General features: G+C 30.8%; 1 protein-coding gene across 2 annotated transcripts in view; it reads right to left on the bottom strand.

The window, feature by feature from the left end:
• The window catches only part of LOC118183048 (uncharacterized), a 204,291-nt gene extending 181,594 nt beyond the window's left edge, over positions 1-22,697 (bottom strand). For both annotated transcript variants that reach the window (XM_085813322.1, XM_085813323.1), the window contains exon 1: positions 22,549-22,697. The gene's annotated coding sequence lies outside the window, so the exon portion shown is untranslated. The remainder of the gene's footprint in view (positions 1-22,548) is intronic.
• Between the last annotated feature and the right edge of the window lie 1,362 nt (positions 22,698-24,059).

Raw genomic sequence — 24,059 nt, 5'->3', positions numbered from 1 at the left:
CATTAATCCAGTCTCTAGAGGGTTGTATGTTTATATCATAATTTGACTTTTATAAAAAATGATTATTCTAAATATTATGTTTCTATAAAAATATATTGTGCTTTAAAAATATGGATAATAGTATCAGTCGCTGTTTCAGCCACTTCAAAAGCAACAGTTTGTTTAGAAATAAATTATGCAGTTAATGTCATAAAATTCATATAAATATCAAACGAAAATTCTCAGTTTTAGACAATTCGATTTAAACGAAGTAAAGTAGCAGACGATAAAACGCCGAAGGTAAAAATTTACTCTTTCAAAAACTTACTCTTAAATTTTTTAAAAAAAGAAAAGATACGAGAGAAATTAAAAAAAAAAATAGTTAAAAATTTGAATAATATCATCTATAATTTAAAAAAAATAGCCTTTCATATAGTATTAATAAATATTTATTAAGCATCATTGAGGGAAAAAATGTCATATAATTAATTCTCCGTAAAATTTTACTTGAAGTTTAAGGTTAAAAATAGCTGTGGCAATTCAGTGTAACAAAAATTCATAGACCACATTTGGCGTTATTATCGCTCAAAAAAAAGGTGCCAAATTTCAAAACGCGAAATTATGTAAATTCGTGTATATCTTAGAAAATTTTGAATAAAAAAGTCTAATTTTTTGCAGATATGCTTAAAAATACACCTACTTTAAGATGATGGCAAAAATTTTATAGGTTATAATTCAAAATTTTTTTCGAAAAATTTATAAAAATTATTTAAAAATAGAAATTTAAAAAATAAAACGCAAAAAATGGGTAAATTTTATTTGGAATGAACCAAAATTTCGAAATGTGAGAGAAAAAAATCAAAAAGGTTTAGTAAAAAAAGAGATATTAATAAATATTTGCCAAATTCAATTAACATTGAAGAGCTAAAATTTTGAGAGCTAATATTTTAAAAACTATTCGTACGATTTTTACAAAACTTGGTATTCTGGAATAATTTGAGTCGTAGAATCGAAATATGTAAAAAAATTGGTATGTTATTTCAGAAAAAGTCCGATTTTGTGTCAAAATACCTATGTTAGAATAGTACTATATATAAATCTAATATATATCCTAAGTCGCGCCTTCGAGACATGAAAAACGTAGTTTGAATTTTGTCAATCGGCCCAGTAGAACGGGAGATATAGCACTGTCCCTTTTTTTTTTTTTTTTGAGCAGTGTACATTTTTAGTTCAAAGGGGCTTTATCCCTGAGGGACTATTCTTTTCGTTTTGCGATTTTGCGTCGAATCACTCTGAATGTCCGTTTCACTTTTCAATCTGTTGCCACCGAATATTATCGCCCTGTGTTATATTTAAATAAATTAACTAATGAAGAATCTTGCATGAATGTATGTATGTATGTTTCCCGCATTGTGATAAAACAACGGTACCTAGAGCTATCCAATTTTGAATGACGTAATCCTACTGCGAATATGGGCATCTGGAAGCCCAAATTTGACATTTGGAATTTGTTTTATTATCGATTTCATATTTTGTAAAACTTTAACGAATTTTTGATTCACAAACTCAAGAATTTCAAAGCGAGCAATGACAACGTTGTACAGAAAAAACATTTTTACCTCCAGCGCGTGAGAGTGTATCGGAAATTCTAAAGATATGCTCAGTTTAAAATTATTTTGCTATATTGCTTTTAAACTGAATTTTATGGTTTAAGTACGAATAACATGATATTTAATAAATAAAGGTAACGCACAAAATGTTAAAAAAACGCCCGTTGGACGTAATTTAAAATCTGAAATCTTTCAGATTTTCTTTTCTTTTTTTACTTATATTTTATGGTTTATATTATTTCTAAAAGTTAAAACATAAAAAATTTGACTTTCTTACGACAAAAATTGGTAGAGATATTTACGAGTAATTTCAAAATTTAAGAATTTTTCGGCTTAAGATGGCCACTACTCAAAGAGAGAGAAACCTTCAAAAGATGCTCCCACCTCTTACAATGGATAGTTTCTAACTCTTAAAAGCCAACGCCATAAAGGAGCAGACACATTTATGTTGGGGCACCGTTTGTAAGTGTCTCCTTTTAGTTTGCTAATCTCAAAGAAAATGAAAATTCTACTTACACAACTCTTCTTGGTGCAAAGATGGCCACATTTTTATGAATGTAACTTTTTGCAAGTCTGAAACTGATCAACATAAAGGTACAAGAACCTTTATTTAGCCAACACTGTAATGAAAATTTCTATCTTAGAGAACAGTTACTGACTTGCATAAAGATGCCGGTACCTTTAATGATGGGGTACTGTTATGAAGACTTTCTTATGATGAATCAGTACAGATCTAGTGCTGCTTTGATTTCCAGTATAACTGGCGACAAAATATCATAAATGAAGTGCCTGTTCAGAGAACAGGTAAACAGCGTTATATGAAATCAACATTATTCAATGCAGTGTTGAGAGTTATGTTGCTGTATTCTTCTTTCGATGATGCATCATAATTTATCTGCAAAAAATAAAAGATAAATTTTTGTCGATGACCTGTTGATGTTCAGACTTCGACCCACCTAGACGCAATAAAATAGTCTGTCAACTTCGGGTTGGGGCATTTCCTGTTACTTCAAACACATACAGAAGATATAAAATTATTTCTGTCTCACATTTTAAATAACAGACGACAATTCATTTTCACGCTATAAAGTGTAAATTGCGGAAACGTATGATCAAATTATTTTTATTTCCCATACATAGAAAAAGAAGGAAGTCTGGTTATTAAAGTTTCTTAACTTCAGATGTTTGATGAACGAGTTTTAAAATCTTAAAGTCTTTGTAAAACTTTGCTGTATTTTGCCCGTATGTTAATTCAGAACCGAATACATTCAGTTTCTTTCCATTGCAATGAAGTGGATAACATAATAAAACAAATAACATGAATTTTTTTTGGTGTTCCACCAAGTATGAAACTTAAATTTTCATTACGCAATCCTAATTTAGACATAAAATTAATGGAATTATATAAATATTGCAAGAATTAATAATGAATGTGTTAAAAATGTATGAATTATATAAAAAGATAAGTATTTTTGCCGTAAACTGGATTAAAAATAATAAAATTTCGATGATTTAAACGATAAATACAATATTATCATTGAAAACTAAAAGGATGTCGTATTATTATTTGCAGAATAATTTCATTCTAATAATAATAATGAAAAAATTTAAATATTCTACGAATAAAGAACAGGATATATCTTCCATATGTAAACTTAAGCAATTAAAACAAACTCTTCAAAAAGTTCAAAATAACACGTACTTAATATATCTAACGTAATTCTTGGTAACGGCTAAATTTTCATGATTCTTTTTTACCTAGATTTTAATCTTTCGAACGATACATATGTAATATTAACACAAATTTGGGAGCCCTACGCAATCAGAAATCTTCCTCTTCAATATGGATCGACAATCTATCCTATCTGAGTATTACACATCAACACTGATCTTTTTTTTCCCTTGCTATTATTACGTATATAAACATTTCAACAAAATTTAATAAATTACCTCATTCAAGTGCAATTACATGGACATTTATGTGGCATTTTAGTTATAAAACATAAAAGAAATAAAGGTTTGTAATATTCTCTCTAACTGATACTTAATTTGCAGTTTATGTGTTTCATGAAATGGAAATTTAATTTTTTGAATAACCACATTTAAATAAAAATTCCAGTTAAAAATATTATTGTTTAATGCATTATAAAATATAAAGTTTTCACACTTTTCCAATTAAAGACATCAAACAGCGAATTTATTGAATTAATTTTTCAATGTTTCATATCGAGATTTAAATTAAAGTTTATTTTCAGAGATCACTTTTTTAATAAATCAAACGTGCTCTTTTGATGACTGATGATTCTGCCTTGAACAAAAAGTGTTTAGTTAACTATTTGGTCCCTTGAAATAATTTATTGAGCATATTATTGCCCATTTTTTATTTAAAACTATGGCAAAGCACACCGAATAAAAAAGACAGCTTAAAAGTACACTGTAAAAAAAAAATCTGTAAGGTTACTAAGAAAACTCATGGAAACTGGGATGCCATGGGTTATTTGAGTAACAGCAACAGGTGTTTTCTTTGTAACTTTACAAGAGTTTTGCCTGTAATGGTTACAGATCTTTTTCTTGTAATATCACAGCATATAGTTATGTAAGTAGAACATATTTTTCTTATGTAAAATCCCAAACGATATATCTGTAATGGTTACAGATTATTTGCGTGTAATATTACATCAAATAATTATGTAAAAATAACATGTTTTTCTCATGTAAGATCTCAACAGATATATCTGTAACCGTTACAGGTTATTTGCTTGTATTATTACAGCAAGTTATTATGTGATTAGAAGATACTTTTCTTACGTAAAATTCCAATGGTTGTATCTGTAAAGGTTTCAGATTATTTCCTTCTAATATCTCATTAAGTAATTATATGTGTGTAGAATATATTTTTTATAGATGAAATACTAAAGGATATGTCTATAAAAGTAATAGATTTTTGTATAAAATGATGCTTATTATAATAAAATACATTGAAATCAATATGTTTTGAGTAAAACAATATCTGTATGTATATATATCATTTTGATTAATAATCGATTTTAGTTTAACTTGATAATTAAGTTCAAATTGATATGCTACTCCTTACATTAAATTACATGTATATCCTTTATATAAAATAATGAAATGGAATCTGGAACTTATATTTGGCCTGTAAAATAGATGAGAAAAAAAAACAGTATGCTTTATTTGCATGTTTTAGTGTCAATTATTAAGATATTTTCTAGAACTTTCTTTTTAGTAATTTTAGTTAAAATAGACACATGTTCCTTTAGATTTAACTTATATGAGTAAACGTGTTGCATGTTGATATGATCATATTATTACAATAAAAGACATTTTGTGAAATATTTTTATGAAGAACTCAGAACAGCTGTTCTTTATGTTTCAAAAATATTATATTCTCTCCTTCTAAAAAATGACATTTTCAGTAAATTAAAGAATTTAACATAGCAATGAACTTTATTTTGTTACTACAAGGAATTCAAAATTTTGTTCATAAGCTTGAATTACAACGTCCAACTAACCTTTTTATTCTTATCTGCACTCAGTGTTTGACAACAGTCTGCTATTGTTTGAAGTAATAGATGGCAACTGCATAACGTTTTTACCCTTAACGTTTAATATCAATGAACATTTTTAATGACAGAGATTAACTTAAACATAGTTGCATACAGCAGAGAAAAAAGGGCGAAGAAGTAAGAATGGTATACATATACATACATACGTAATAAACAGTTACGTCATCATTCATCACCGCGCGGATAAACGCGAACGGCGCATGCGTCAGGAGAAGCTCTCTTAAGCTAAACGTCGTATTATAATTTATGATACAACAAAAACTTTAAGCTTAATAGTTACCATTTAGAAAGTGATACTAAAAAGTATTCTTAGTTATTATAAATTTCGAGATTTGCATACAAAATTGTGAAATATACATGTGACAACAGAAAACAAACTTTATGCTCTCTCTCTATATATATATTACAGCATGTTAATTATGAAGTTTATTGAATTCATAATTTTATTGTGAAACATTATGAAGCAAATAATATGCTAATTAAAATACAGAAGTAAAAATAATTTATTACTTAATTCATAAACTTTACATAAAACCTTAAAAAAAGAATTAATTAAAAAATAACACAATATAACATTTCATAAAAATTCGTTTCGACTGCTTGGAAAAAATGAATGGTTTTTCCCCTTCTTTGTAAACCATGTCTACTAAATAAAGAAAAAAACATTTCTTTTAAAATCATAATCATGCTCTTAAAAAGTTTATAAAAATTATTTTAATAGATGTTTTAAACATGTGCTCATGTAACACTTTTAATCATATTTCTTTATAATATCTTAAGTAATCAGGAACAGCTTAAATACTTTACAAAATTGCATTACAGTGAACCATCTCATTACTACAAGCTACCTCAGTCAATCACTTTTTAAATTTAACCAGCATTCCTCATAAAATAACTAATTAGTAAACATAACTTCTCTAAGATGCCCAATATCATTAAAGATCAAAATCTTCAGGAATCACGCATAGCTAGCTTAGAGAAGGTTCATTGTACAAAAACAGCCAATATGCAAATCTTTTCATAAATGAAGCCACCATAGTTATTAAATATAATATACAGTATACTTATATTCAGAATTCAGAACTTGAATAAATTTCTCGAACTGTTTTAGCATTCGAAAAATATTATATTTATTACCTTAAATTTCTAAAACAATATTACATATTGGTCGAAATGAATCACTGGGACTCGGACAACATTTTCCCCCAAGCTTTCTTTTAGCAACAGGATTCTGAAATTGTTTTAATGATTTAGGTAATGTTTGTCTCTCTTAAGGCGCTCACAAAAGAAGTTACCCTAAATTTTTCGTCAAATTAGTCGGTATTCTCGACACAGCAATTATAGGACTTCAACAGCGGAACTTTGTAACTGAAGAAGAAATTATGGCTGTTTATAGAATTAAAGAGAAAGTATTATCACATAAAACGAAGCAACTTAAACAACTTACATTGAAAGAAATGTTTAATAAAGTAAACAAATAAATATTTTTTTTGGGTAAATTTTGATAGCCTTTAGATCATAATTGTTCTTTATTTCATAAATTACGGTTTCATATTTTTAATTTTAAAATTTCTGCATGCCATCTTACCAGATTTAAACTGATGATCTGTAATCCGGAAAAATTGATAATCCGGAATCGCCGAAGTCCCGACGAGTCCGGATTAACGACTTTTGACTGTACTAACAAAACCAAACATCATATTCCCATTCTGCACAGTATAAAAATTCTTCTGCAAAACTGCAAAAATTACCAACACTTTGGCTTATTTGATAACTTTCAAATTCACTCCTTTGTTTGCATTTAGAATTTATAAGTTTAATTTTCCACAGAAATTTGTTTTTGATTTAAAAAAATTTCACTGACATAATTTCATTCACTTCAGCATATATTAATAGATGCAGAAGGTTTTTGTACCTTACATAATTTTAAATCTTATGTAACCTAACGTAATTAATAACAAAATCAAAACGTAGATCAGAAACTGCATAAAATTTAATAAATAATTTCTACTAGTGTCACACGAAATGCTATTAAATTAATCAATAAAATGAGATAAAATATATAGAATTAATATTGCACATGTGTGAAGCTGGAAGTTTTACACAGTGCAATCAGACCTTATTAATTTTCTTTTATTTGAACAATATCTGAATTCTGCATTAGTTTGGACTAGTAAATCATTGGACAATTAAATATACCAAGCTATAAGAGAACTAATGTAGTTTACAAATGCACTGAACTTTATTTCCTGCATTAACTTTCAAAGAAAGTAAAATTTTCTGCATATTTGCATCATTTGGATTGATAGAATATGGCAAAGCATGCAAAGGCTATCAGTCTAAAGGGAAGTATATATTCATGGACGGCTTTGTAAGGAAAAGTAACTTGCATTTCCATTTATTCATGTGTGAGTATATATATATATTTACAGTTGTTAATCCTAAAATCAATGCTTCATTAAAAATGTATTATTATTTTATTTTTAATACTAACATATAGATACAGAATTGTGTTAAATTCCAATACACAATCATAATTTATTTAAAAAAAACTTATTTTATGATTTATATATTATATTACATGAATAAGAGAAACATTTGTCAAGAAATACATTAAACTTGTATTAGCAGATTCATGCTATCCTAGTAACAAGACTATCATACTTCAAAACTGTATTAAAATTGGGCAAAATAAAATCAACCTAAATTCTACATTAAATGTTTAAAAACTTATAAGTATGCAATGGTAGTTATATATACAATATAATAAATTTTGTAACTTATAAAATATTAATGGAATATTTTTGGAAATAATGTACAAAATTTTAGTTTTCTTTTATAACTAGTTTAACGAATTTTTAGAAAAATATTTTAGGTCATTTCCATCTTTTCCCTGTTGATATTGGTATATTAAAATATATGGAATAATTAAGTTGCATCTAGTTAGTAAACCAAAACATTACGAAAAGTATGATGCGACATATTTTTAATCAATATAATTACTTCATTTTGGAATTATAACATATTCGTAAGAAATTAATACCATTGAAAAAATAATATTATTACACTAAAGAATAAACGAGATTCTCGACCGCATTGTTCAAGTTTTTGTAATTTTACTTCATAACACACTCGTATACAAACATATTAGACTGAATTATAAACCAAGTATAATTAATTAGGTAATCCTAGAAAAAGAATAAACTAAACCTAGTAAGCAAAAAAAAAAAAAAAAAATATATACATTACATTCAGAATTCTAAATGTTTACATAAACTTTTCTCGCAAGACCTGCCGGGAAAAAGATGTCAAACGTTCTTTGGTCAGACGATTGCAAACGAACGCTAACATGATTAATTTTGTTTTCAACAACCACATTACCGTTTCAATTAAATACCACAACAGTGATTAAATTTTAGAATAATTAGTTATAAATAATAATACGGGCAATTTAAGGCGTAATTTATCGGATGCACAATGACAAAATACTACTATTAGATCTGCATTTGGAATAAATATTCTGCACTCTTTCAACTCATTACGAACACTGATATTAATTAATCGCAAAGCTTAAACGTTTAAATACTTACTCACTACATATAACAGTGCAAAGTGCATGAGAATAATCTGCATAAAATTAACAAAAAATATTTCAAACGTAATTATAAACATTTTCTTACTTACCTGCGCTATACAACCAACATGCATTCAGCCATGTTTTTTTCTGCAACTAGCTTTCAAACACTTTTCTTCTGATTGGCTGATTTTCAGTCAATCACGTGATTCTTCCGCGCGGCTACTGAAACATTATCTGTAATGTTACAGGCAAATTAGCTGTACCAGCCACAGTTTGCTTTTGTTACCATTACAGGAAATTCTTGTGTAACTTTTTGATTTCTGTAACTTTACAAAACGTTTTCCTGTAAAGAGCGAACTTTTTTTTACAGTGTAAGTAGCTCGTTGAAGGGCACATATTTATGCATTTATTTTGTTTGTAGTGATTTTTCAGATTTCTATAATATTAGGTTACATGTAAGACGATGACAAATCAGTTTGAGTTTCAGGAGAATAAATTCTTTGGGAACTTAAATAATTTGATGAATCCTTTACGAGTAGCTGTTCAGCATTTTCAAACTGTATGTCGCGGGAGCCTCTGATTCTTGTCTTGATGAAAAATTTATCCGGAACGACATATGGAGATATAGATGTTTTCTGTCCACAAGGCGTGGTTTCATCAATATGAATATATCTTTCACCAAAATTATCAAACATGGAGCTCTGAAAACCTGCAGCTATTTACAGAACTTCCTTTGCATTTGGCAAAAACCTTTGTCTGATGTATCATAATGTGATAAATTATTAGCTTCTCTTTAAAACATTCATGAATGCTACAACTTACCAAGATAATTAATGTTAATTGTCAACAAGTTCATTACCTTACTGTAGGAAAATTAACATCACTAATGGATGTAACAAGACGATGCTGCATGTCATGAGAAGATTGCACTATAAAAAATCCTAGAGGACATTTTTTGGCGACAGAATCATATCTAAAAGTCTAGGATCCTCAAGATCTTCTATTCTCATAGGTCTAAAGTACATTTTCGTGCAGATGCTTAAAAAGAAATGTGCTCATAAACAATAAATACATCCTTGAAGTGTTTAAAATGAACATAACATCCAAAGTATAGTTTCGTAAAGAATATGATGAAATGTATAGGTCAATAGTCTTCAAACTTTGTTGGAGAACCTCTCAAATAGTATTTTTTGTTGAATGAAATGGAATTTGGCAAAGCACGAAGGCTATCTTCCTGATGAGAAGGATGATTTCGTGGAGGACTTTCTGAAGGAAACTGCCTTGCAGTCAAACTGCACATGGGGGAAAACGCGAAAACAAACTATGCACCCAGCTCTTACGAATTTGATCGAACTGAACTCCCAGTATTTAGTGGTCTTAACACTCGGCCCCTGACGGGCACTGTTTGACGGAACCCATAAAACTATACAGGATGTCTCAGTACCAGGATTACAAACTTCTACCAGGGAAAAGGTGCACCTAGAAGATTCGTAATCACATAGTAATGCAGGGTCCTTGACGGTGTCCATGGCCTTGGTCCGAGTGTTCTCGTCGGGAAACTTCAGTACAGGATAGCAAAATGGGTTATTATACGAACGTAGAGATAGCCGAAATACATCTGGTATACAGAGCCATCAGACGTTGTATATGGCGAACTTTGTAGTTCGCTGCATTAGCTTGCTCGATCACCGGATCTACCATGCCTTTAATACTTATAGAAGCAAACGAAAAACACTTGTATATGACACTTCCGTTGACAGCGCTGAAGAAATGGTAGCGCGCATTGCATTAGCTGGTGAGAAAGTCGGAGACATGCCAGGAATTTTCCAAAATATTTGAAATTCCATGCGCTGGAGACGTGAGGCCTGCATTATAACTTGTTGTGGACATTGCGACCACCTTCTTTGGAATCTATTGCTTTTGTGAATGTACATTTATTATTAAAATGCACATTCATTTGCGTAATATCTTTTCATTTCTGGTTTTTCCCTGCATATATTTCTGCATGCATATGCCATTTCCGATCCTACTTTCTTATATGATTTCGACACATAACAAGTAGGATCGTAAACAACATTAAAAAAAAGAAAAAAAAAAAAAAAAAAAACACCTGAAAGGTTTCAGATTTTGAATTACGTCTAAAGGGACTTTTTTTAACGTTTTGTGTGTTACCTTTATTTACTAAATATCATTTTTTTTTTGCACTTAAACCATAAAATTCAGTTCAATAGCAATGGCGCAAAATAATTTTAAAATGAGCATATCTTTAGAATTTCCGATACACAGTTCCAAGCGCTGGAGATAAAAAAGTCCCCCCCCCCGTAGAGTGTTGCCATTGCTCTCTTTGAAATCCTTGAGTTTGTTACTCAAAAGTTCGTTAAAGTTTTACAAAATAGGAAATCGATAATAAAACTAATTCCAAATTTCAAATTCGGTCTTCCACATGCCCATATTCGTAGGAGGATTATGTCATTCCAAATTCGATGGCTTTAATCTACCATTGTTTTATCACAATGCGAGAAATATACATACATTTATGCAGATTTTTCATTATTTAATTTCTTCAAATATAATGCAGGACTTTAACATTTGGTGGCAACAGTTTGAAAAGTGAAACAGACATTTATGGTAATTCAACGCAAAACGAAAACAATAGTCCTTCAGGGACAAAGCCCCTTTGAACTAAAAATAGGACATACCCTACTGGGTACATTCTATTTTTACTAAAAATATATGTAATATTAGTATTGAGACACCCAGTATATATATATGCAGGGCCGGCGCCACTGGAACCAGTGTCGTCGCAGCGAGCGACAGAATTTAGGGGAGGCAAAATGTTTAGAATTCATAGGCACAGGGCGGTAGAATTTAGTTCCTGCAGAGCGGCTAAACCTAGTGCCGACCTTGTATTATATGTGTGAGTGTGGAACTTTTACCATCCCACAGAAAAATTAATATTTAAAATTAGAACGAAATATAACAATATTGCGTGATCTTTAACGTGGAAAAATAGAAAAGAAAAATACTTTGTTGTAATTTTTCTTATAAAAACTGCATGGGTAATTATACTGTAAAGTTTTACGTATTATTTATACTGAATTCTTCCACGCATTGAAGACGCTTTCATATAATACTTTATCCTATTATAAGAAATTTGCAATCGGAAACAAGTGTCTAAATAAATACTCAATACTGACTGAATATTTAAAGAAATATAAATTGTAGCAACCTTTTCGAAAAACTTATGCACTTATTTCTGCTAAATATTTTATTATTATATACTGCCAGTGATGAAAGAATTCAACATTCTACATGAATAAAGTGGTTATAAATTGGCTAACCAATCTAGTTTCTTGGAAACATGTCGCATAATGTCGCTTGCTTTGATTAAAATACAACATCTTTCGTGATTAAAATATGAAAGTCATGTCAATTTTTACATAAATAAATATCATTCCACAAGAAAGAAAGGTCATCTACTTCCTTGCATATATATTTTCTGCTAGTATTGATTTATGCAAGATAGGCAATTTTATTTCATGAAAATTATTTAATTCGTCTACTTTTTTGGGGGGCGGGGGGGATCACAAAACTAGTTTTCTGAGGGTTCAAATGTAGCACGCAGCCTTGTAATGTCCTTCAAAAACGAAGTGTAGGAATTCTGTTGTTGTACGATTTAAAATGATAACATATGCTTAATTGAATAAATTTCACCTGAAGCTAATTCCAGTTAAGCCACCTTTCGAAGTCATAGGCGAAACAGCTTTTGAACTTGCACAAGGAGTAAAACTGGAAAATATTGTGTTCCTCTCCTTTATTTTAGTTCTCCAGTAAAATGCAAAATTTTAATGCACTGAAAGAGAAAGCTGGCTAACTAAGTTTTCATGCCTTATGTTTCCTATTGAACCATTTTACACAGTTCGTTAAACCGTTTTGCTTCTAAAGAAGACGGACCTGTCTGAACTGCAACTGAAATCAATAGAGTTTTAATGAAATCTACGTCAGATTAAGGTTGCGTTTTCGCCTAATTTTACATTACGTTTCTCATAATATGTTTCTATGAATCAAATCTAAATTTTCATGATGTGCGGAGGTGGGCAAAGACAATTTTGATCTCTTACAGAGGATTGTGGAGACACCTTTTAATATAACAACCTGAAAGAGGGCAACATTATCCATTCATTAAAGTCACTTTATACAACAATCATATATTTACAATTCCAAACAATTTAGCTTCCTACTTATCCTAATGCTTTGAATGATCGTCTATAGAGCGCTACCTTAGTTTTGCGCTGGTAATACATAAAATATTTGCAATATAATCTAATAAATAAATTCTAAATTTCGTTCATAAAACCTAAACACATTTTTACATGAATAGAAGGGATATTTTTCGAAAATCGACACACATCTCCCTATAATTAGATCTAGGATCAACACAAGGACCAGATTCTAGAGTGAAATCCAGTCTGTAGGATCGACTATCTGGAATTCCTTTCCATTTCTGTGGTAGTCTAGATTCCAGACTATCTAGAGTTAGCTGATTTAGGTTAGACTCTAGGATAATCTCTAGGATCAAATCTAGGATTAGTTTTTTTAATGATAGTGGCAAAGTAAATTAGGATTATCTGCCTAAGAGAAAGTATTCCTTCGTACCGTTTTAAGGAAATTGACTTATATTTACATTAGTTATATGGAAAATGACGAAAATACTCCTTCAGCCTGCATATTCGTAGGGGTCGAAATACGAGTGCTCGGCGGTCCTATCTATTAGGCCACTGGTGACCTATATAAGTCATAGAAGGATATTTGTACCTTTCTAGTAATTTCGTTCTCCCGATGAGGAGGGACCTGTAGCTGCTCTCGAAATCGATTGAGTATTTTAATAAATGTACGCGAAATACAAGGTTGTTATTGCGATTTTGATATTCGTACATTAGAATTTTCTGAACTTGGTTCGTATTTAATAACAGGAAAAAAATCAGCTTTTGTTTGCTCTTAAATTTAATACAATAGGCTCGAATGCATTTAACAGATAGCAGGAAGGGTCTCCCTTCATCAAAGCGGAATTAAGAGAAATTAATTATAATTAAGAGAAAGTACAACTTGGTGTGCATAACTCTAGTTCTGTGATCGTCAAAATCACTGAACGCTGGTAATTCGACTTGGATTCGATTCCAGGCGAACGGACTGGATGCATGGATTTTTTCCGTGTATAACAAGCAAGTTTCTCTTAGAATGTCCTCTACGGAGGACTCTCCCTTCTTAAGCGGATAAGCTCTGCATAATCAAAGAAACCAAATCAAACCTCTTGTTGTCATATGTTATCGTAAGTCTTATCTTTAAGTACATGGCAAGACCTCACGAAAAATTAGGGTAAGTGCACTTGTGCCCATGTTTGGTCTGCCAATTTTAACGTAGAAATACTAACGTGTGGACTAGGGAACTAAACAAGTCGCCAAACATTTTTGTTAGTATTGTGTTGAAGTTAGTATTTAGATAGCATTTTAATACATTAAATTTAACGGCATTTTACTTGGAACGCGTGCTGTTTGAGTATTGTCCGCTTGCCGTCAAATCGAGAAAGCTCGGATTACATCAGCTTAACTTGATCACAGAAGAATTAACCAAATTTCACCACTTCCTACACCATTATACTAATTCATGGCGCAGAATTCAAATTTCCGGTGTTCTGTAATTTTTTAACTACATAAGGGAATGTTTAAGTATTTCAATTTCTGTTGTTTTCTGAATCTTAGACTCTATAAAGGGATGTTACAGAGTTAACATTTTTGGCGTCCTACTAATTTTGGATTACTGGAAATGTTACTGGACAGTTGAACGATGGAGAGTGACTCGATTGTTGAAGCAAAATTCATACAGCTAATTACTACGAAAAATATGCGTCAGGAAATATCGAGGCAGCTTTTAGTATTACAGTTCTATATTCTGCACTGCCTGTTTTAGTTCTTCTTCAGAGAGAAGAACAATATTCTCTTCGAAGGACAGAGAACCAACCCATCAAAGTGTCTTTCGAAATACACATCTTTATTTTTGTTTATTTATTTATTTGTATTTCTTTTTTATTTAATTATTATTTTTTATTTTTATTTATTTATTTACTTTAGAAACTAATATTATAGTAAGGTTGATTTTTGCCTAATTATAAATAAATAGCTTAATTAGCTAATACAATTAACGAACCGTTTGAGTGCAAAGATATTAAAAAAAGTATTAAAAAATCTGAAATTATTACTTGAAATGCACGAAAGCAAATGATCTAGTCTTTCTAATGTGGAGACAAAGTAACCGTAATATGTAGTGATGTGTGAAAAATTTGAATGTAATTGAAAATTTTATGATTAATTTTGCATTTCATGTTTCATTAAGAAGAAAATATTTCAAAAATGTGGTAAGTAATTTAAGAATTTTCCTGGCTTTCCCAGTAATGTATTAAAACCGGTATTTTTTATTGTTTCTTTCTTTTCTTATTCTTTGAACGAGTAACCATATAAGCAAATATTATATTATTACAGTGGATGTAGATAACATATGTCGTTAGAAAGGAATTTTATTAATTGCATCAACAGCATAAGTTTGACAAAATGTTATTGTCAATTACAAATATCATCAAATACTTCAAAGGATCTTTGTAAATACTTTACTGTGATGGTAATAAAATTAGTAAGAACAGTATATTTTTAAATAATTATTTATTTTTTGCTATAATTTTAAAGATAAATTTTCAAAAAATGAGAAATATTGGGTAGAACGTACGTTGTTGTTAAATCCGTACGCAACCCTGTTTAATAACATTTCATTATAATTTTAAAGATAAGTTAATGATCATATGCTACTCAAAATAGAAAAAAAATTCATGAAATGGCATTTTGCAAACCGTGTAACGCGGGGGGGGGGGGAGTGTTATACAATGTGCAGGAAAAGATTTAAAGTGTAGATTACAAATTTGTCTGTAATGTTGTAAAGACACTGAAAATGCATTTCCTTTCCGCTTTATCGTTTTAATTCATTTTACTTTCCATTTTTGAAAAATATTGTTTAAGTTTTATCATTTAGGATCAATAATTATTTCTTCTATTTGAACAGCTGCTTCCCATTTTACGTATAATTCAGTTGTTTATAATTTTAAATTTATAAATCCATATATATAAAGAACAAACCCTTTGTGTTTATTCACTAATAACTCAGTCACTACTATAGCTATCGCCACCAAACTTTATTCCCGATTCCAAAACTTCGTTGGCAGCCATTTCGACTATGCCCATCTTAGTACGACTTTAATCAGTCGAAATATTAATTAAAAACTCTGAAAGCGCTAATTTTCGCACACATTTTTCCGAGTGGCAACAGTCTCGCGCGTTTGAGATAAATCTGCCTAAGGGGAGGGATAACCTTCGTGGAGGACCTTTCTAAGGAAAACTGGCTCATAAACCTGTTAACATTTGGGGACAACAACGAAAATGCCCATACAGCTAGTTCGTTCACCGGGATGCGATCCCGGACCGAACTACCAGTGTTCAGCGACTTTACCGTTCAGTCGCTGGTGGGCCTTTGCTATTTGAAAGATAAATTAAAGATCTTAGGTATTGTGCAAAAGTAGCATTTGCTAGACCGGTGTGTGGATTAACGGCGCACTAACGTAGCCTAATTATGCAAAAGATTTGGAAAAACTGCTCTAAAACTAATTCTAATGTCAAAAAGAGTTTTTTTCTAAACTACTTAAGGTAATAAAAAGTATGTTTTTACGAAACCTACGCAAAATTTTACATTTAATCATATAAACTTGCGTAGAAAAAAAAATTCCGTATTTAGAAAGATATGCTACCAGTAAAAACATTACTATAGTTAATAAAGCGTAGTTTTTTTCTTGTTTCTACATCACACTGACATAATTTAGGCAATGCTTGACCCGATGCCCTCCTCGAATGATGGATTCACCCAGACTATTCTCGAATAGTGAGTGCAAATCCCTGTCGTCTTCTTTGTTTACTTAATAACGAAGGAAGCATGTCTCCCTCCTATTCAGTATTTTACGATCCCCCCGGTACCTCTATTTTCTGTTCTATATATGCATTTTCTACAATATCCACTATGAGAAAACCTTCTGCGCTTACACCTACATTGTAGAGACATTAGGTTAATTGGAAAGAGGAGAGATGAAAAATAAGCAACACCTTCGCCGGGAATCGAACCACGGACCTCTGGAATACCGGCTCAGCGTTCAGAACTACTACACCACGAAGGCACGCTAGGAAGGCGGGAGAAATACCTTATAACATATAGTTTCGTAAACCAAACTCTATATTTCCCTCTCAGTATTCTTACAATTACCACCTTTCCCAGAAAAAATGACTTAACAATTTTGGGAAAGAAGCTTTGTAAATCAAGACTAACCTGCAGTCTGTTACTTAAAAATTGGTCGCAGTAACCCGTTTTTTATTTACCATCGTAACGTGTGTCATCACCGGCGCCCAGAAGGGAATAGGGGATTTTTAGCAAATCAGAGGACTCGACTAACTTTTGCTGCAATCGTTGCTATCATTACGAGGCAAGCCAGGTAGAGAAGAAAATGGCCTTGAGGTGCCTGTTCTAAAGCAACAAATTATAGCTCGTAATATCACAATATCTGTCACAAATTTTGAAACATTAATTAAATTTATGGGCTATAAGAAATATTTATTTTCCCTTGTACTTGCTGTCATGATGTCAGCAAGCCCAGCTAACATTGGACTATCCGTTATTGGAATCTTTTACGAAGCCGTAGAATATTAAGCCCTTGAAACTAATGTTCTCTACAGGGATATCCCAAATAAAAATGTCGTGGGCAGCGATTCGTCCCTACCTGAATCTGGTCGACTGGATCTTGTGCCTCTTTCCAGCTGCGCTTTAACAAGAGAAGAAACTAAGGAATTATTCGTACAATTGTGTTGTAAGTGTTTAGTACTTCCAACAAATACTGAAGTGTGGTTTTGAGGATACAACTGATTTTCCGTTTTCCTGTTTCGAAAAAAATCCAATGTTATTATCGATTTCGAGGGCGAACAGGTACAGGTCCCTCATTTTCAGGACTTATTTAAAAAAAAAAACACTTTTGATAATTAGAGGCCTGCATCTGCCCGCCCTCGAAATAGACAGAGTCTTGGTTAAACTATACGCCAAACAGAAGGTTTTGTTTGCTATATCTAATTCTTTTGTGATTATATGTTCATTACATTCAAAACGAAAGCTTAAAGACATGTTAAACTACTCCTCTGCACTATAAAGCAGCTTCATTTTAACACTGTAAGGTGCTTGAAGACCTAAATATCATTCAACGGCGTCAAGAGAACTAGAAAATTCAGTAATCTTGGGTTAAAAATATTCCCAGCCTATGATTGGCTAGCTGCAGCACTTGCTCAATAAGAATAAATTAAGGAAAAGTAGTAAAGTAATTTTAAAACATCCTTATAAGAAACAACTATGTTGAAATTCGATTTATTAGGTCTAAGATTAATTTTTTAAAAAACAATAGGATTCGCAATAAAATAGTAGTGATAATAGTATTCATGATATCATAAAAAGTAATTTTGAAACTTCATTGTTTCAATCTTTCGATGAAATCCATTTCCTGCATCAAAAAAGAAAACGTTTAACAGAAATTACTACTTGCTTTAATATTTAAGTGTTTGAAAAGATAACCGGTGTAAAATAATTCCTATTTGTAGAGTCACTAGATTTTTTTTTTTTTTTTTTTTTTTTTTTTTTTGTTTTTAAGCGGGATACGTGAAAAATGAGCAATGCCCTCGCCGGGACTCAAACCTGGGCCTCTCGAATACGCGCCGAGTGTGCTAAGCTATACACTACAAAGGCATGCAGAAAGGAGCCATAAAATACTTATAATATGAGAGATAATAAAATATGAGAAGAATGATTCATAAAAGCAATAAATCAAATAACATTTTTAGTCCAAAGGCATTTGAGTCCCAAAGGACTATTACTTTCGTTTTGGCACTTTGCGCCGGACTCCTATAAATGTCGGTTCACTTTTCAAACTGTCGCCACAAAAAAACTTAGAGTCCTGCATTATATTTGAAGAAATTAAATAATGAAAAATCTGCATAAATGTATGTATATTTCTCGCAATGTGATAAAACAACGGTATCTAGAACCATCGAATTTTGAAAGACGTAATCCTACTGCGAATATGGGCATCTGAAATCCCGAATTTGAAATTTGGAATTTGTTTTATTATCGATTTCATATTTTGTAAAACTTTAACGAATTTTTGAGTAACAAACTCAACGATTTAAAAGCGAGCAATGGCAACACACACTCTACGTGTAAGGGGGGGGGGCTTTTTATCTCCAGCGCGTCGAACTGTGTATCGAAAATTCTCAAGATATGCTTATTTTAATATTATTTTGCGATTTATTTTTTGAACTAAATTTTATGGTAACATGATATTTAATAAATAAAGATAACACACAAAACGTTAAAAAAACGCTCCTTTGGACGTAATTTAAAATATAAAACATTTCAGGTTTTTTTTTTTTTGGGGGGGGCTTATTAAAGTGGAAGTATCACGAAAATAATTTGTTTCATAACCTTGTTGGCAATTATATCCCTTCATACTATGAATATCTAAAAACTGGCTCGATTCAATTATTTAGATAATAGCAAACGACACGAGAATATCTTACTAAAGGGGAGGATGTCTTCGCGAAGATTTCTAAGAAAAACCGTTTTCTGCTCACGTTATATATGGGAAACCATGTAAATATGCAATCAGTCCGATCGTCAGGATTTGAGTCTGGTTGGAACTACTAACTAGTGTTCAGCAAACTTACCGCTTGCTTCTTATGGGATTAAAAAGCAGTAATCGAAAGATATAGTCCAGCATTTCCAACGAAGTCAATTCCAATCTTTGCGGGCGAGAATTCAGAGAATTCAAATCCCTGGTTAAGATATAGGCATTTATATAACTGTAGTATCTTTGTAGAACAAAGTACTTAAATTTGTCAATTGGTCAATAGATGCAGATGCATTTATCCGTGAGCATTCACGAAACGCAGGGTAAGCAATGAAAAACCATTAGAATCTTACATCAATCTGATGTATTCAAACCATTTCTAAGGAAAAGTAATCTTACAGTATTTGCATATTAAATATGAAGTAACTTAAATGTTAAAGCAATGAATCATATTCTGCGTGAATTAGTATAAGGTAAGAGAATTTGCAGAATTACATTTCATAAGGTTAGATAAAACCTTCTTCTCAGTAAAACTGATGAACACGAAATGCATAAGCAATTATTATTATTATCTATTGCTTATGTGTTATGCAAAATGATATTCCTGCCATTTAGTTAAAACATTTTCGAATTATTTTTTTCCTCACGTACGCACGTGTTTCTTTTTCACTATTTTCACTCTAGCAGTTGAAGAAGGTTCAAAACTACGTTTTGTAACCTAGAAATTTACTCATATTTCACCGATTATTTTGATTACTGTTAACTGCTTTAACATTTTATTCTCAACATTTTTTTAATTGTTGTTGCGAGAAGTAACTTTTTAATGTTTGTTTACTTAAATGCCAACTTGAAATTTTCAGAAAAGATTAAAGGCAGATTGATTATTCAAGTAAAAAACAACGCTCAAAAAGGAAACGGGAGAGTTATGTCAAATGATTTTATATTTTTATTAAATTTTCAGTTCTTTCGAATAACTGTAAAGCAATTTTCGAAGGAAATTAAGGCTATTAAAGCCACGAATCCACCAGAGATAGAGAACTCATAATGGTTTAAAATATGTGGGGGTTAAATTGTGTTCTCTGAAAAAAAAAATGGGTTAGGCATTCGAGTTATTTTGTGGATTTCCTCATGAGCAACCTGCATATGAACCAGATGCTTTTAAATAGTCCTCCATGCGACTCTTCAACTTTACATTTACCTTTTTAAATGTACTTTTGATAAAATTCACACAATGTGGATACTCAATAATATTCATGTAAAGAAATAAATTAGACTAAAATTAGTGAAATGAGCGGATTTCATGAACGATAATAATTAAAAAAGGTTTTTTAAAAATCTGTTCCCTTCCCTCCATAAAAGTAAGTTCTATCACTGTTGCAGGAAAACCAGATTTAAGCTGAACATATTCCTCACTTTTATTTCCCCATATTTCCTGTAGCTCTATTGTGTTACATTTCGCAGGACTTTAATAAAATATATTTCATGTTATATTGTTCTAATAGAAAATATATTATTTCAGATGTAGCAAAATATTGTTTAACTCAAATATTTCTATGAAAGAAATTATAGTTTGCAGCTTTTAAGAAGATGTATATAAAAAACTAGTCATTATCTCAACTCTGTTTCGTCTTTTTAGTTCAAAGGGGCTTTGTCCTTGAAGGACAATTGTTTCGTTTTGCAATTTTGCGTTTGTTCGCTATAAATGTCCGTTTCACTTTTCAAACTGTTGCCACCATATGCTAGAGTCCTGCATTGTATTTGAAGAAATTAAATAACGAAAAATCTACAGAAATGTATGTATATTTCTTACATTGTGATAAAACAGGGGTACATAGAGCCATCGAATTTTGAATAACGTAATACTACTGCGAATGTGTGCATGTGGAAGCCCAAATTTGGAATTTGTTTTTTTTATCGATTTAATATTTTGTAAAATTTTAACGAATTTTCGATTAACAAACTCAAGGATTTCAAAGCGAGCAATAGCAACGTTGTACCAAAAAAAAAAAAAAAAAAAAAAAAAAAAAAAAATTATCTCTAGTGCGCGATACTTTGTATCGGAAATTCTAAAAATATGCTCAATTTAAAACTGTTTTGCGATATTGCTCTTGAACTGAATTTTATGATTTAAGTGTGAAGAACATGATATTTAATAAATAAAGCTAACACACAAAATGTTAAAAAAACGCCTCTTTGGACGTAATTTAAAATCTGAAAGCTTTCAGATTCCCCCCCCACATCTTTTTTTACTTTTAAACTTAAAATGTTGCCTATTTAATTTTTTACTGTGATACTATTGTGTAGCTATTTAGCTATAACGAATGAAACTTTTATTTTTATAATTTTCGTTTATAAGCATTGCAAAAATAATTCCTACAGTTATAACAACCTTTTTGGAAAAAAGCTTCATGTTATTATGACAAAAGCACCAAAAATATTACAGAATTTTGTTAATTTTTGTCTTTGTGCATTTTTTTTTATAACTGAGCAAGTTAAATACTTTGCACTAATCTATGCAACATTTAATACTTTTCGTATTCTATTCAAAACATGTAAACATTTTTTGCGTATAAAAAGAAAAGGGGAAAAAAGGAATATAATAATACAGATACATATTTTAATTTAATTTTCCAGATTTTAACTAACCAAATCATGAAAATAAAATTGAGAAAATTGAGAAAAAAAAATCATGAAAATAAAATTAAATGCATGAAAATAAAATTGAGTTTAAAATACCAGCGATGTAGGGAAAGATATTACTGAATACCGGCGAATTTCAATAATTAATGAATGAATTATTTTACTATAAACAAATTATTTATTTATGAAAATAAATTAAAGGTTTAAATTACGGAACGTAAATAAACGTTATTTAAAAATTTTAATAATACGTACTATCATAAATATTAAATCGATTCAAACTAGTTGAATAGTACGGCAAAAATATTTATATAATTCTGTAGAAAAATAAGCAACTGGAATTTTGAATGTTCTAAAAATTAAAAAGTTCTAAAAAAACTCCCGTGATGAAAGAATAGCTCTTACCTTTTTCAGCAAGATTTTATCCAGTTTCATTCACAACATTACGATGCGCATGAAACCGTTAAAGAATCCTTTATGAGAAGAGAAGTAGTAATCTCCACTGACTGATAACTTAGAACCTCATCCGCGCACAGGGCGAACTTCGAAACTGATCAAAGGAAAATAAAGTTTCCCGCTCATTTTCTGCCAAAACTCTTTTTCTCGCCAAACTCGCCAAAACAACTTTTCGGAAAGCACGTGAAGAATCGCATCGCGTGTAAGTTGCGCGTTTCGTACTTGACCTGCAGAGAATGCAATATTGGCACTTTTAACTTGGCAATAAAAAGTTAAATTATTATTTTGAATATGCAGTTATCAGGATTAGTGTAATTTGAGCATATTACGAAGAGGATAAAATAGTAAGAACGTTCTTAAAGGGACAGTTTTGCCTACATTATTTACATTGCATGTGGAATTCTGGTCGGAATTAACAGAATTTTCGCCGCTTAGATATTAATGATTAGAAACTTAATTATTTACACTGTATATCGATTTCTGATCTAAAGTTAATCAAGTAATATAAAAAAAATTAAAGTAAATTCCTACTTAGGTCAACAAAGAAAAGTTTTATTAACATTTTTTTGTTTCTAATTTATGAAGCTGATGGTGGTCTAAAATTTCTCATTTTATCCATCTCTTATAATGCTTCATTATTGCAAGGAACCTTTCCAATGAGTTTTGAGCAGTCCAGTTCTTCAATTAATATTCCATCTAATGATTTCACACGACCAAAGGCGACATATGCTTGACCTGCTACGAAGAGTTTTCGTTGAATTTAATATGTGAAAAAACTGTATCATCCAGTGTCATCCACTACAAGTTAAAAAAATGTATTTGAACTTGAGTGGATGAATAAAAAGTATTTTATTAACAATTGAAAATTTGAATAAGATATAGGGAAAATGTGAGCTTATAGTAGGAAGTTAAGAAATCTTTTCCACATATGCACTGCATTAATTATATTGCATAAGAATTTGCGGCCTAAATTGAGCAAAATTTTCTCTTTTTAGACATTAGTAATTGAAAACTGTATTATTTACAGCGAAAATTTGCCCACCAGCGGCCAAGCGGTAAAGTCGCTGAACACTGGTTCGAATCCCGCAAACGGGCTGGCTGCATGGGTGTTTTCGTGGTTTGCCCCATGTGTAACGTGTATACGAGCCAGTTTTCCTTAGAAAGTCCTCCACGAAGACATACCTCCTTTAGGCAGATAGCCCTCGAGGCTTTGACGTAATTAAATAACGTAACCTAACCTACAGTGAAAATTTCATTCAAACTAAACAGAATTTAGTGATCTTCCAGATTTTAGTGATTTGATTACTTACACTGTATACGAATTTGGAGTTCAAAATTTTTCTCCACCTAGGTCTTAAAGATTAGAAGGTACATTATAGGTTTTAGGTAAAAAACTAAACAGAATTTTCTCCACGGAGATCGTAGCGATTGAAAATCACAATAAAATATTAATTGCGATT

This window comes from Stegodyphus dumicola, chromosome 3 (genome assembly GCF_044657685.1).
Source record: "Stegodyphus dumicola isolate Sdum_Otavi_A_Nest chromosome 3, ASM4465768v1".
NCBI lineage: Eukaryota > Metazoa > Arthropoda > Arachnida > Araneae > Eresidae > Stegodyphus > Stegodyphus dumicola.
Note: the sequence above shows the minus strand (reverse complement) of the source record. Positions and strands in the feature narration are given on the sequence as shown.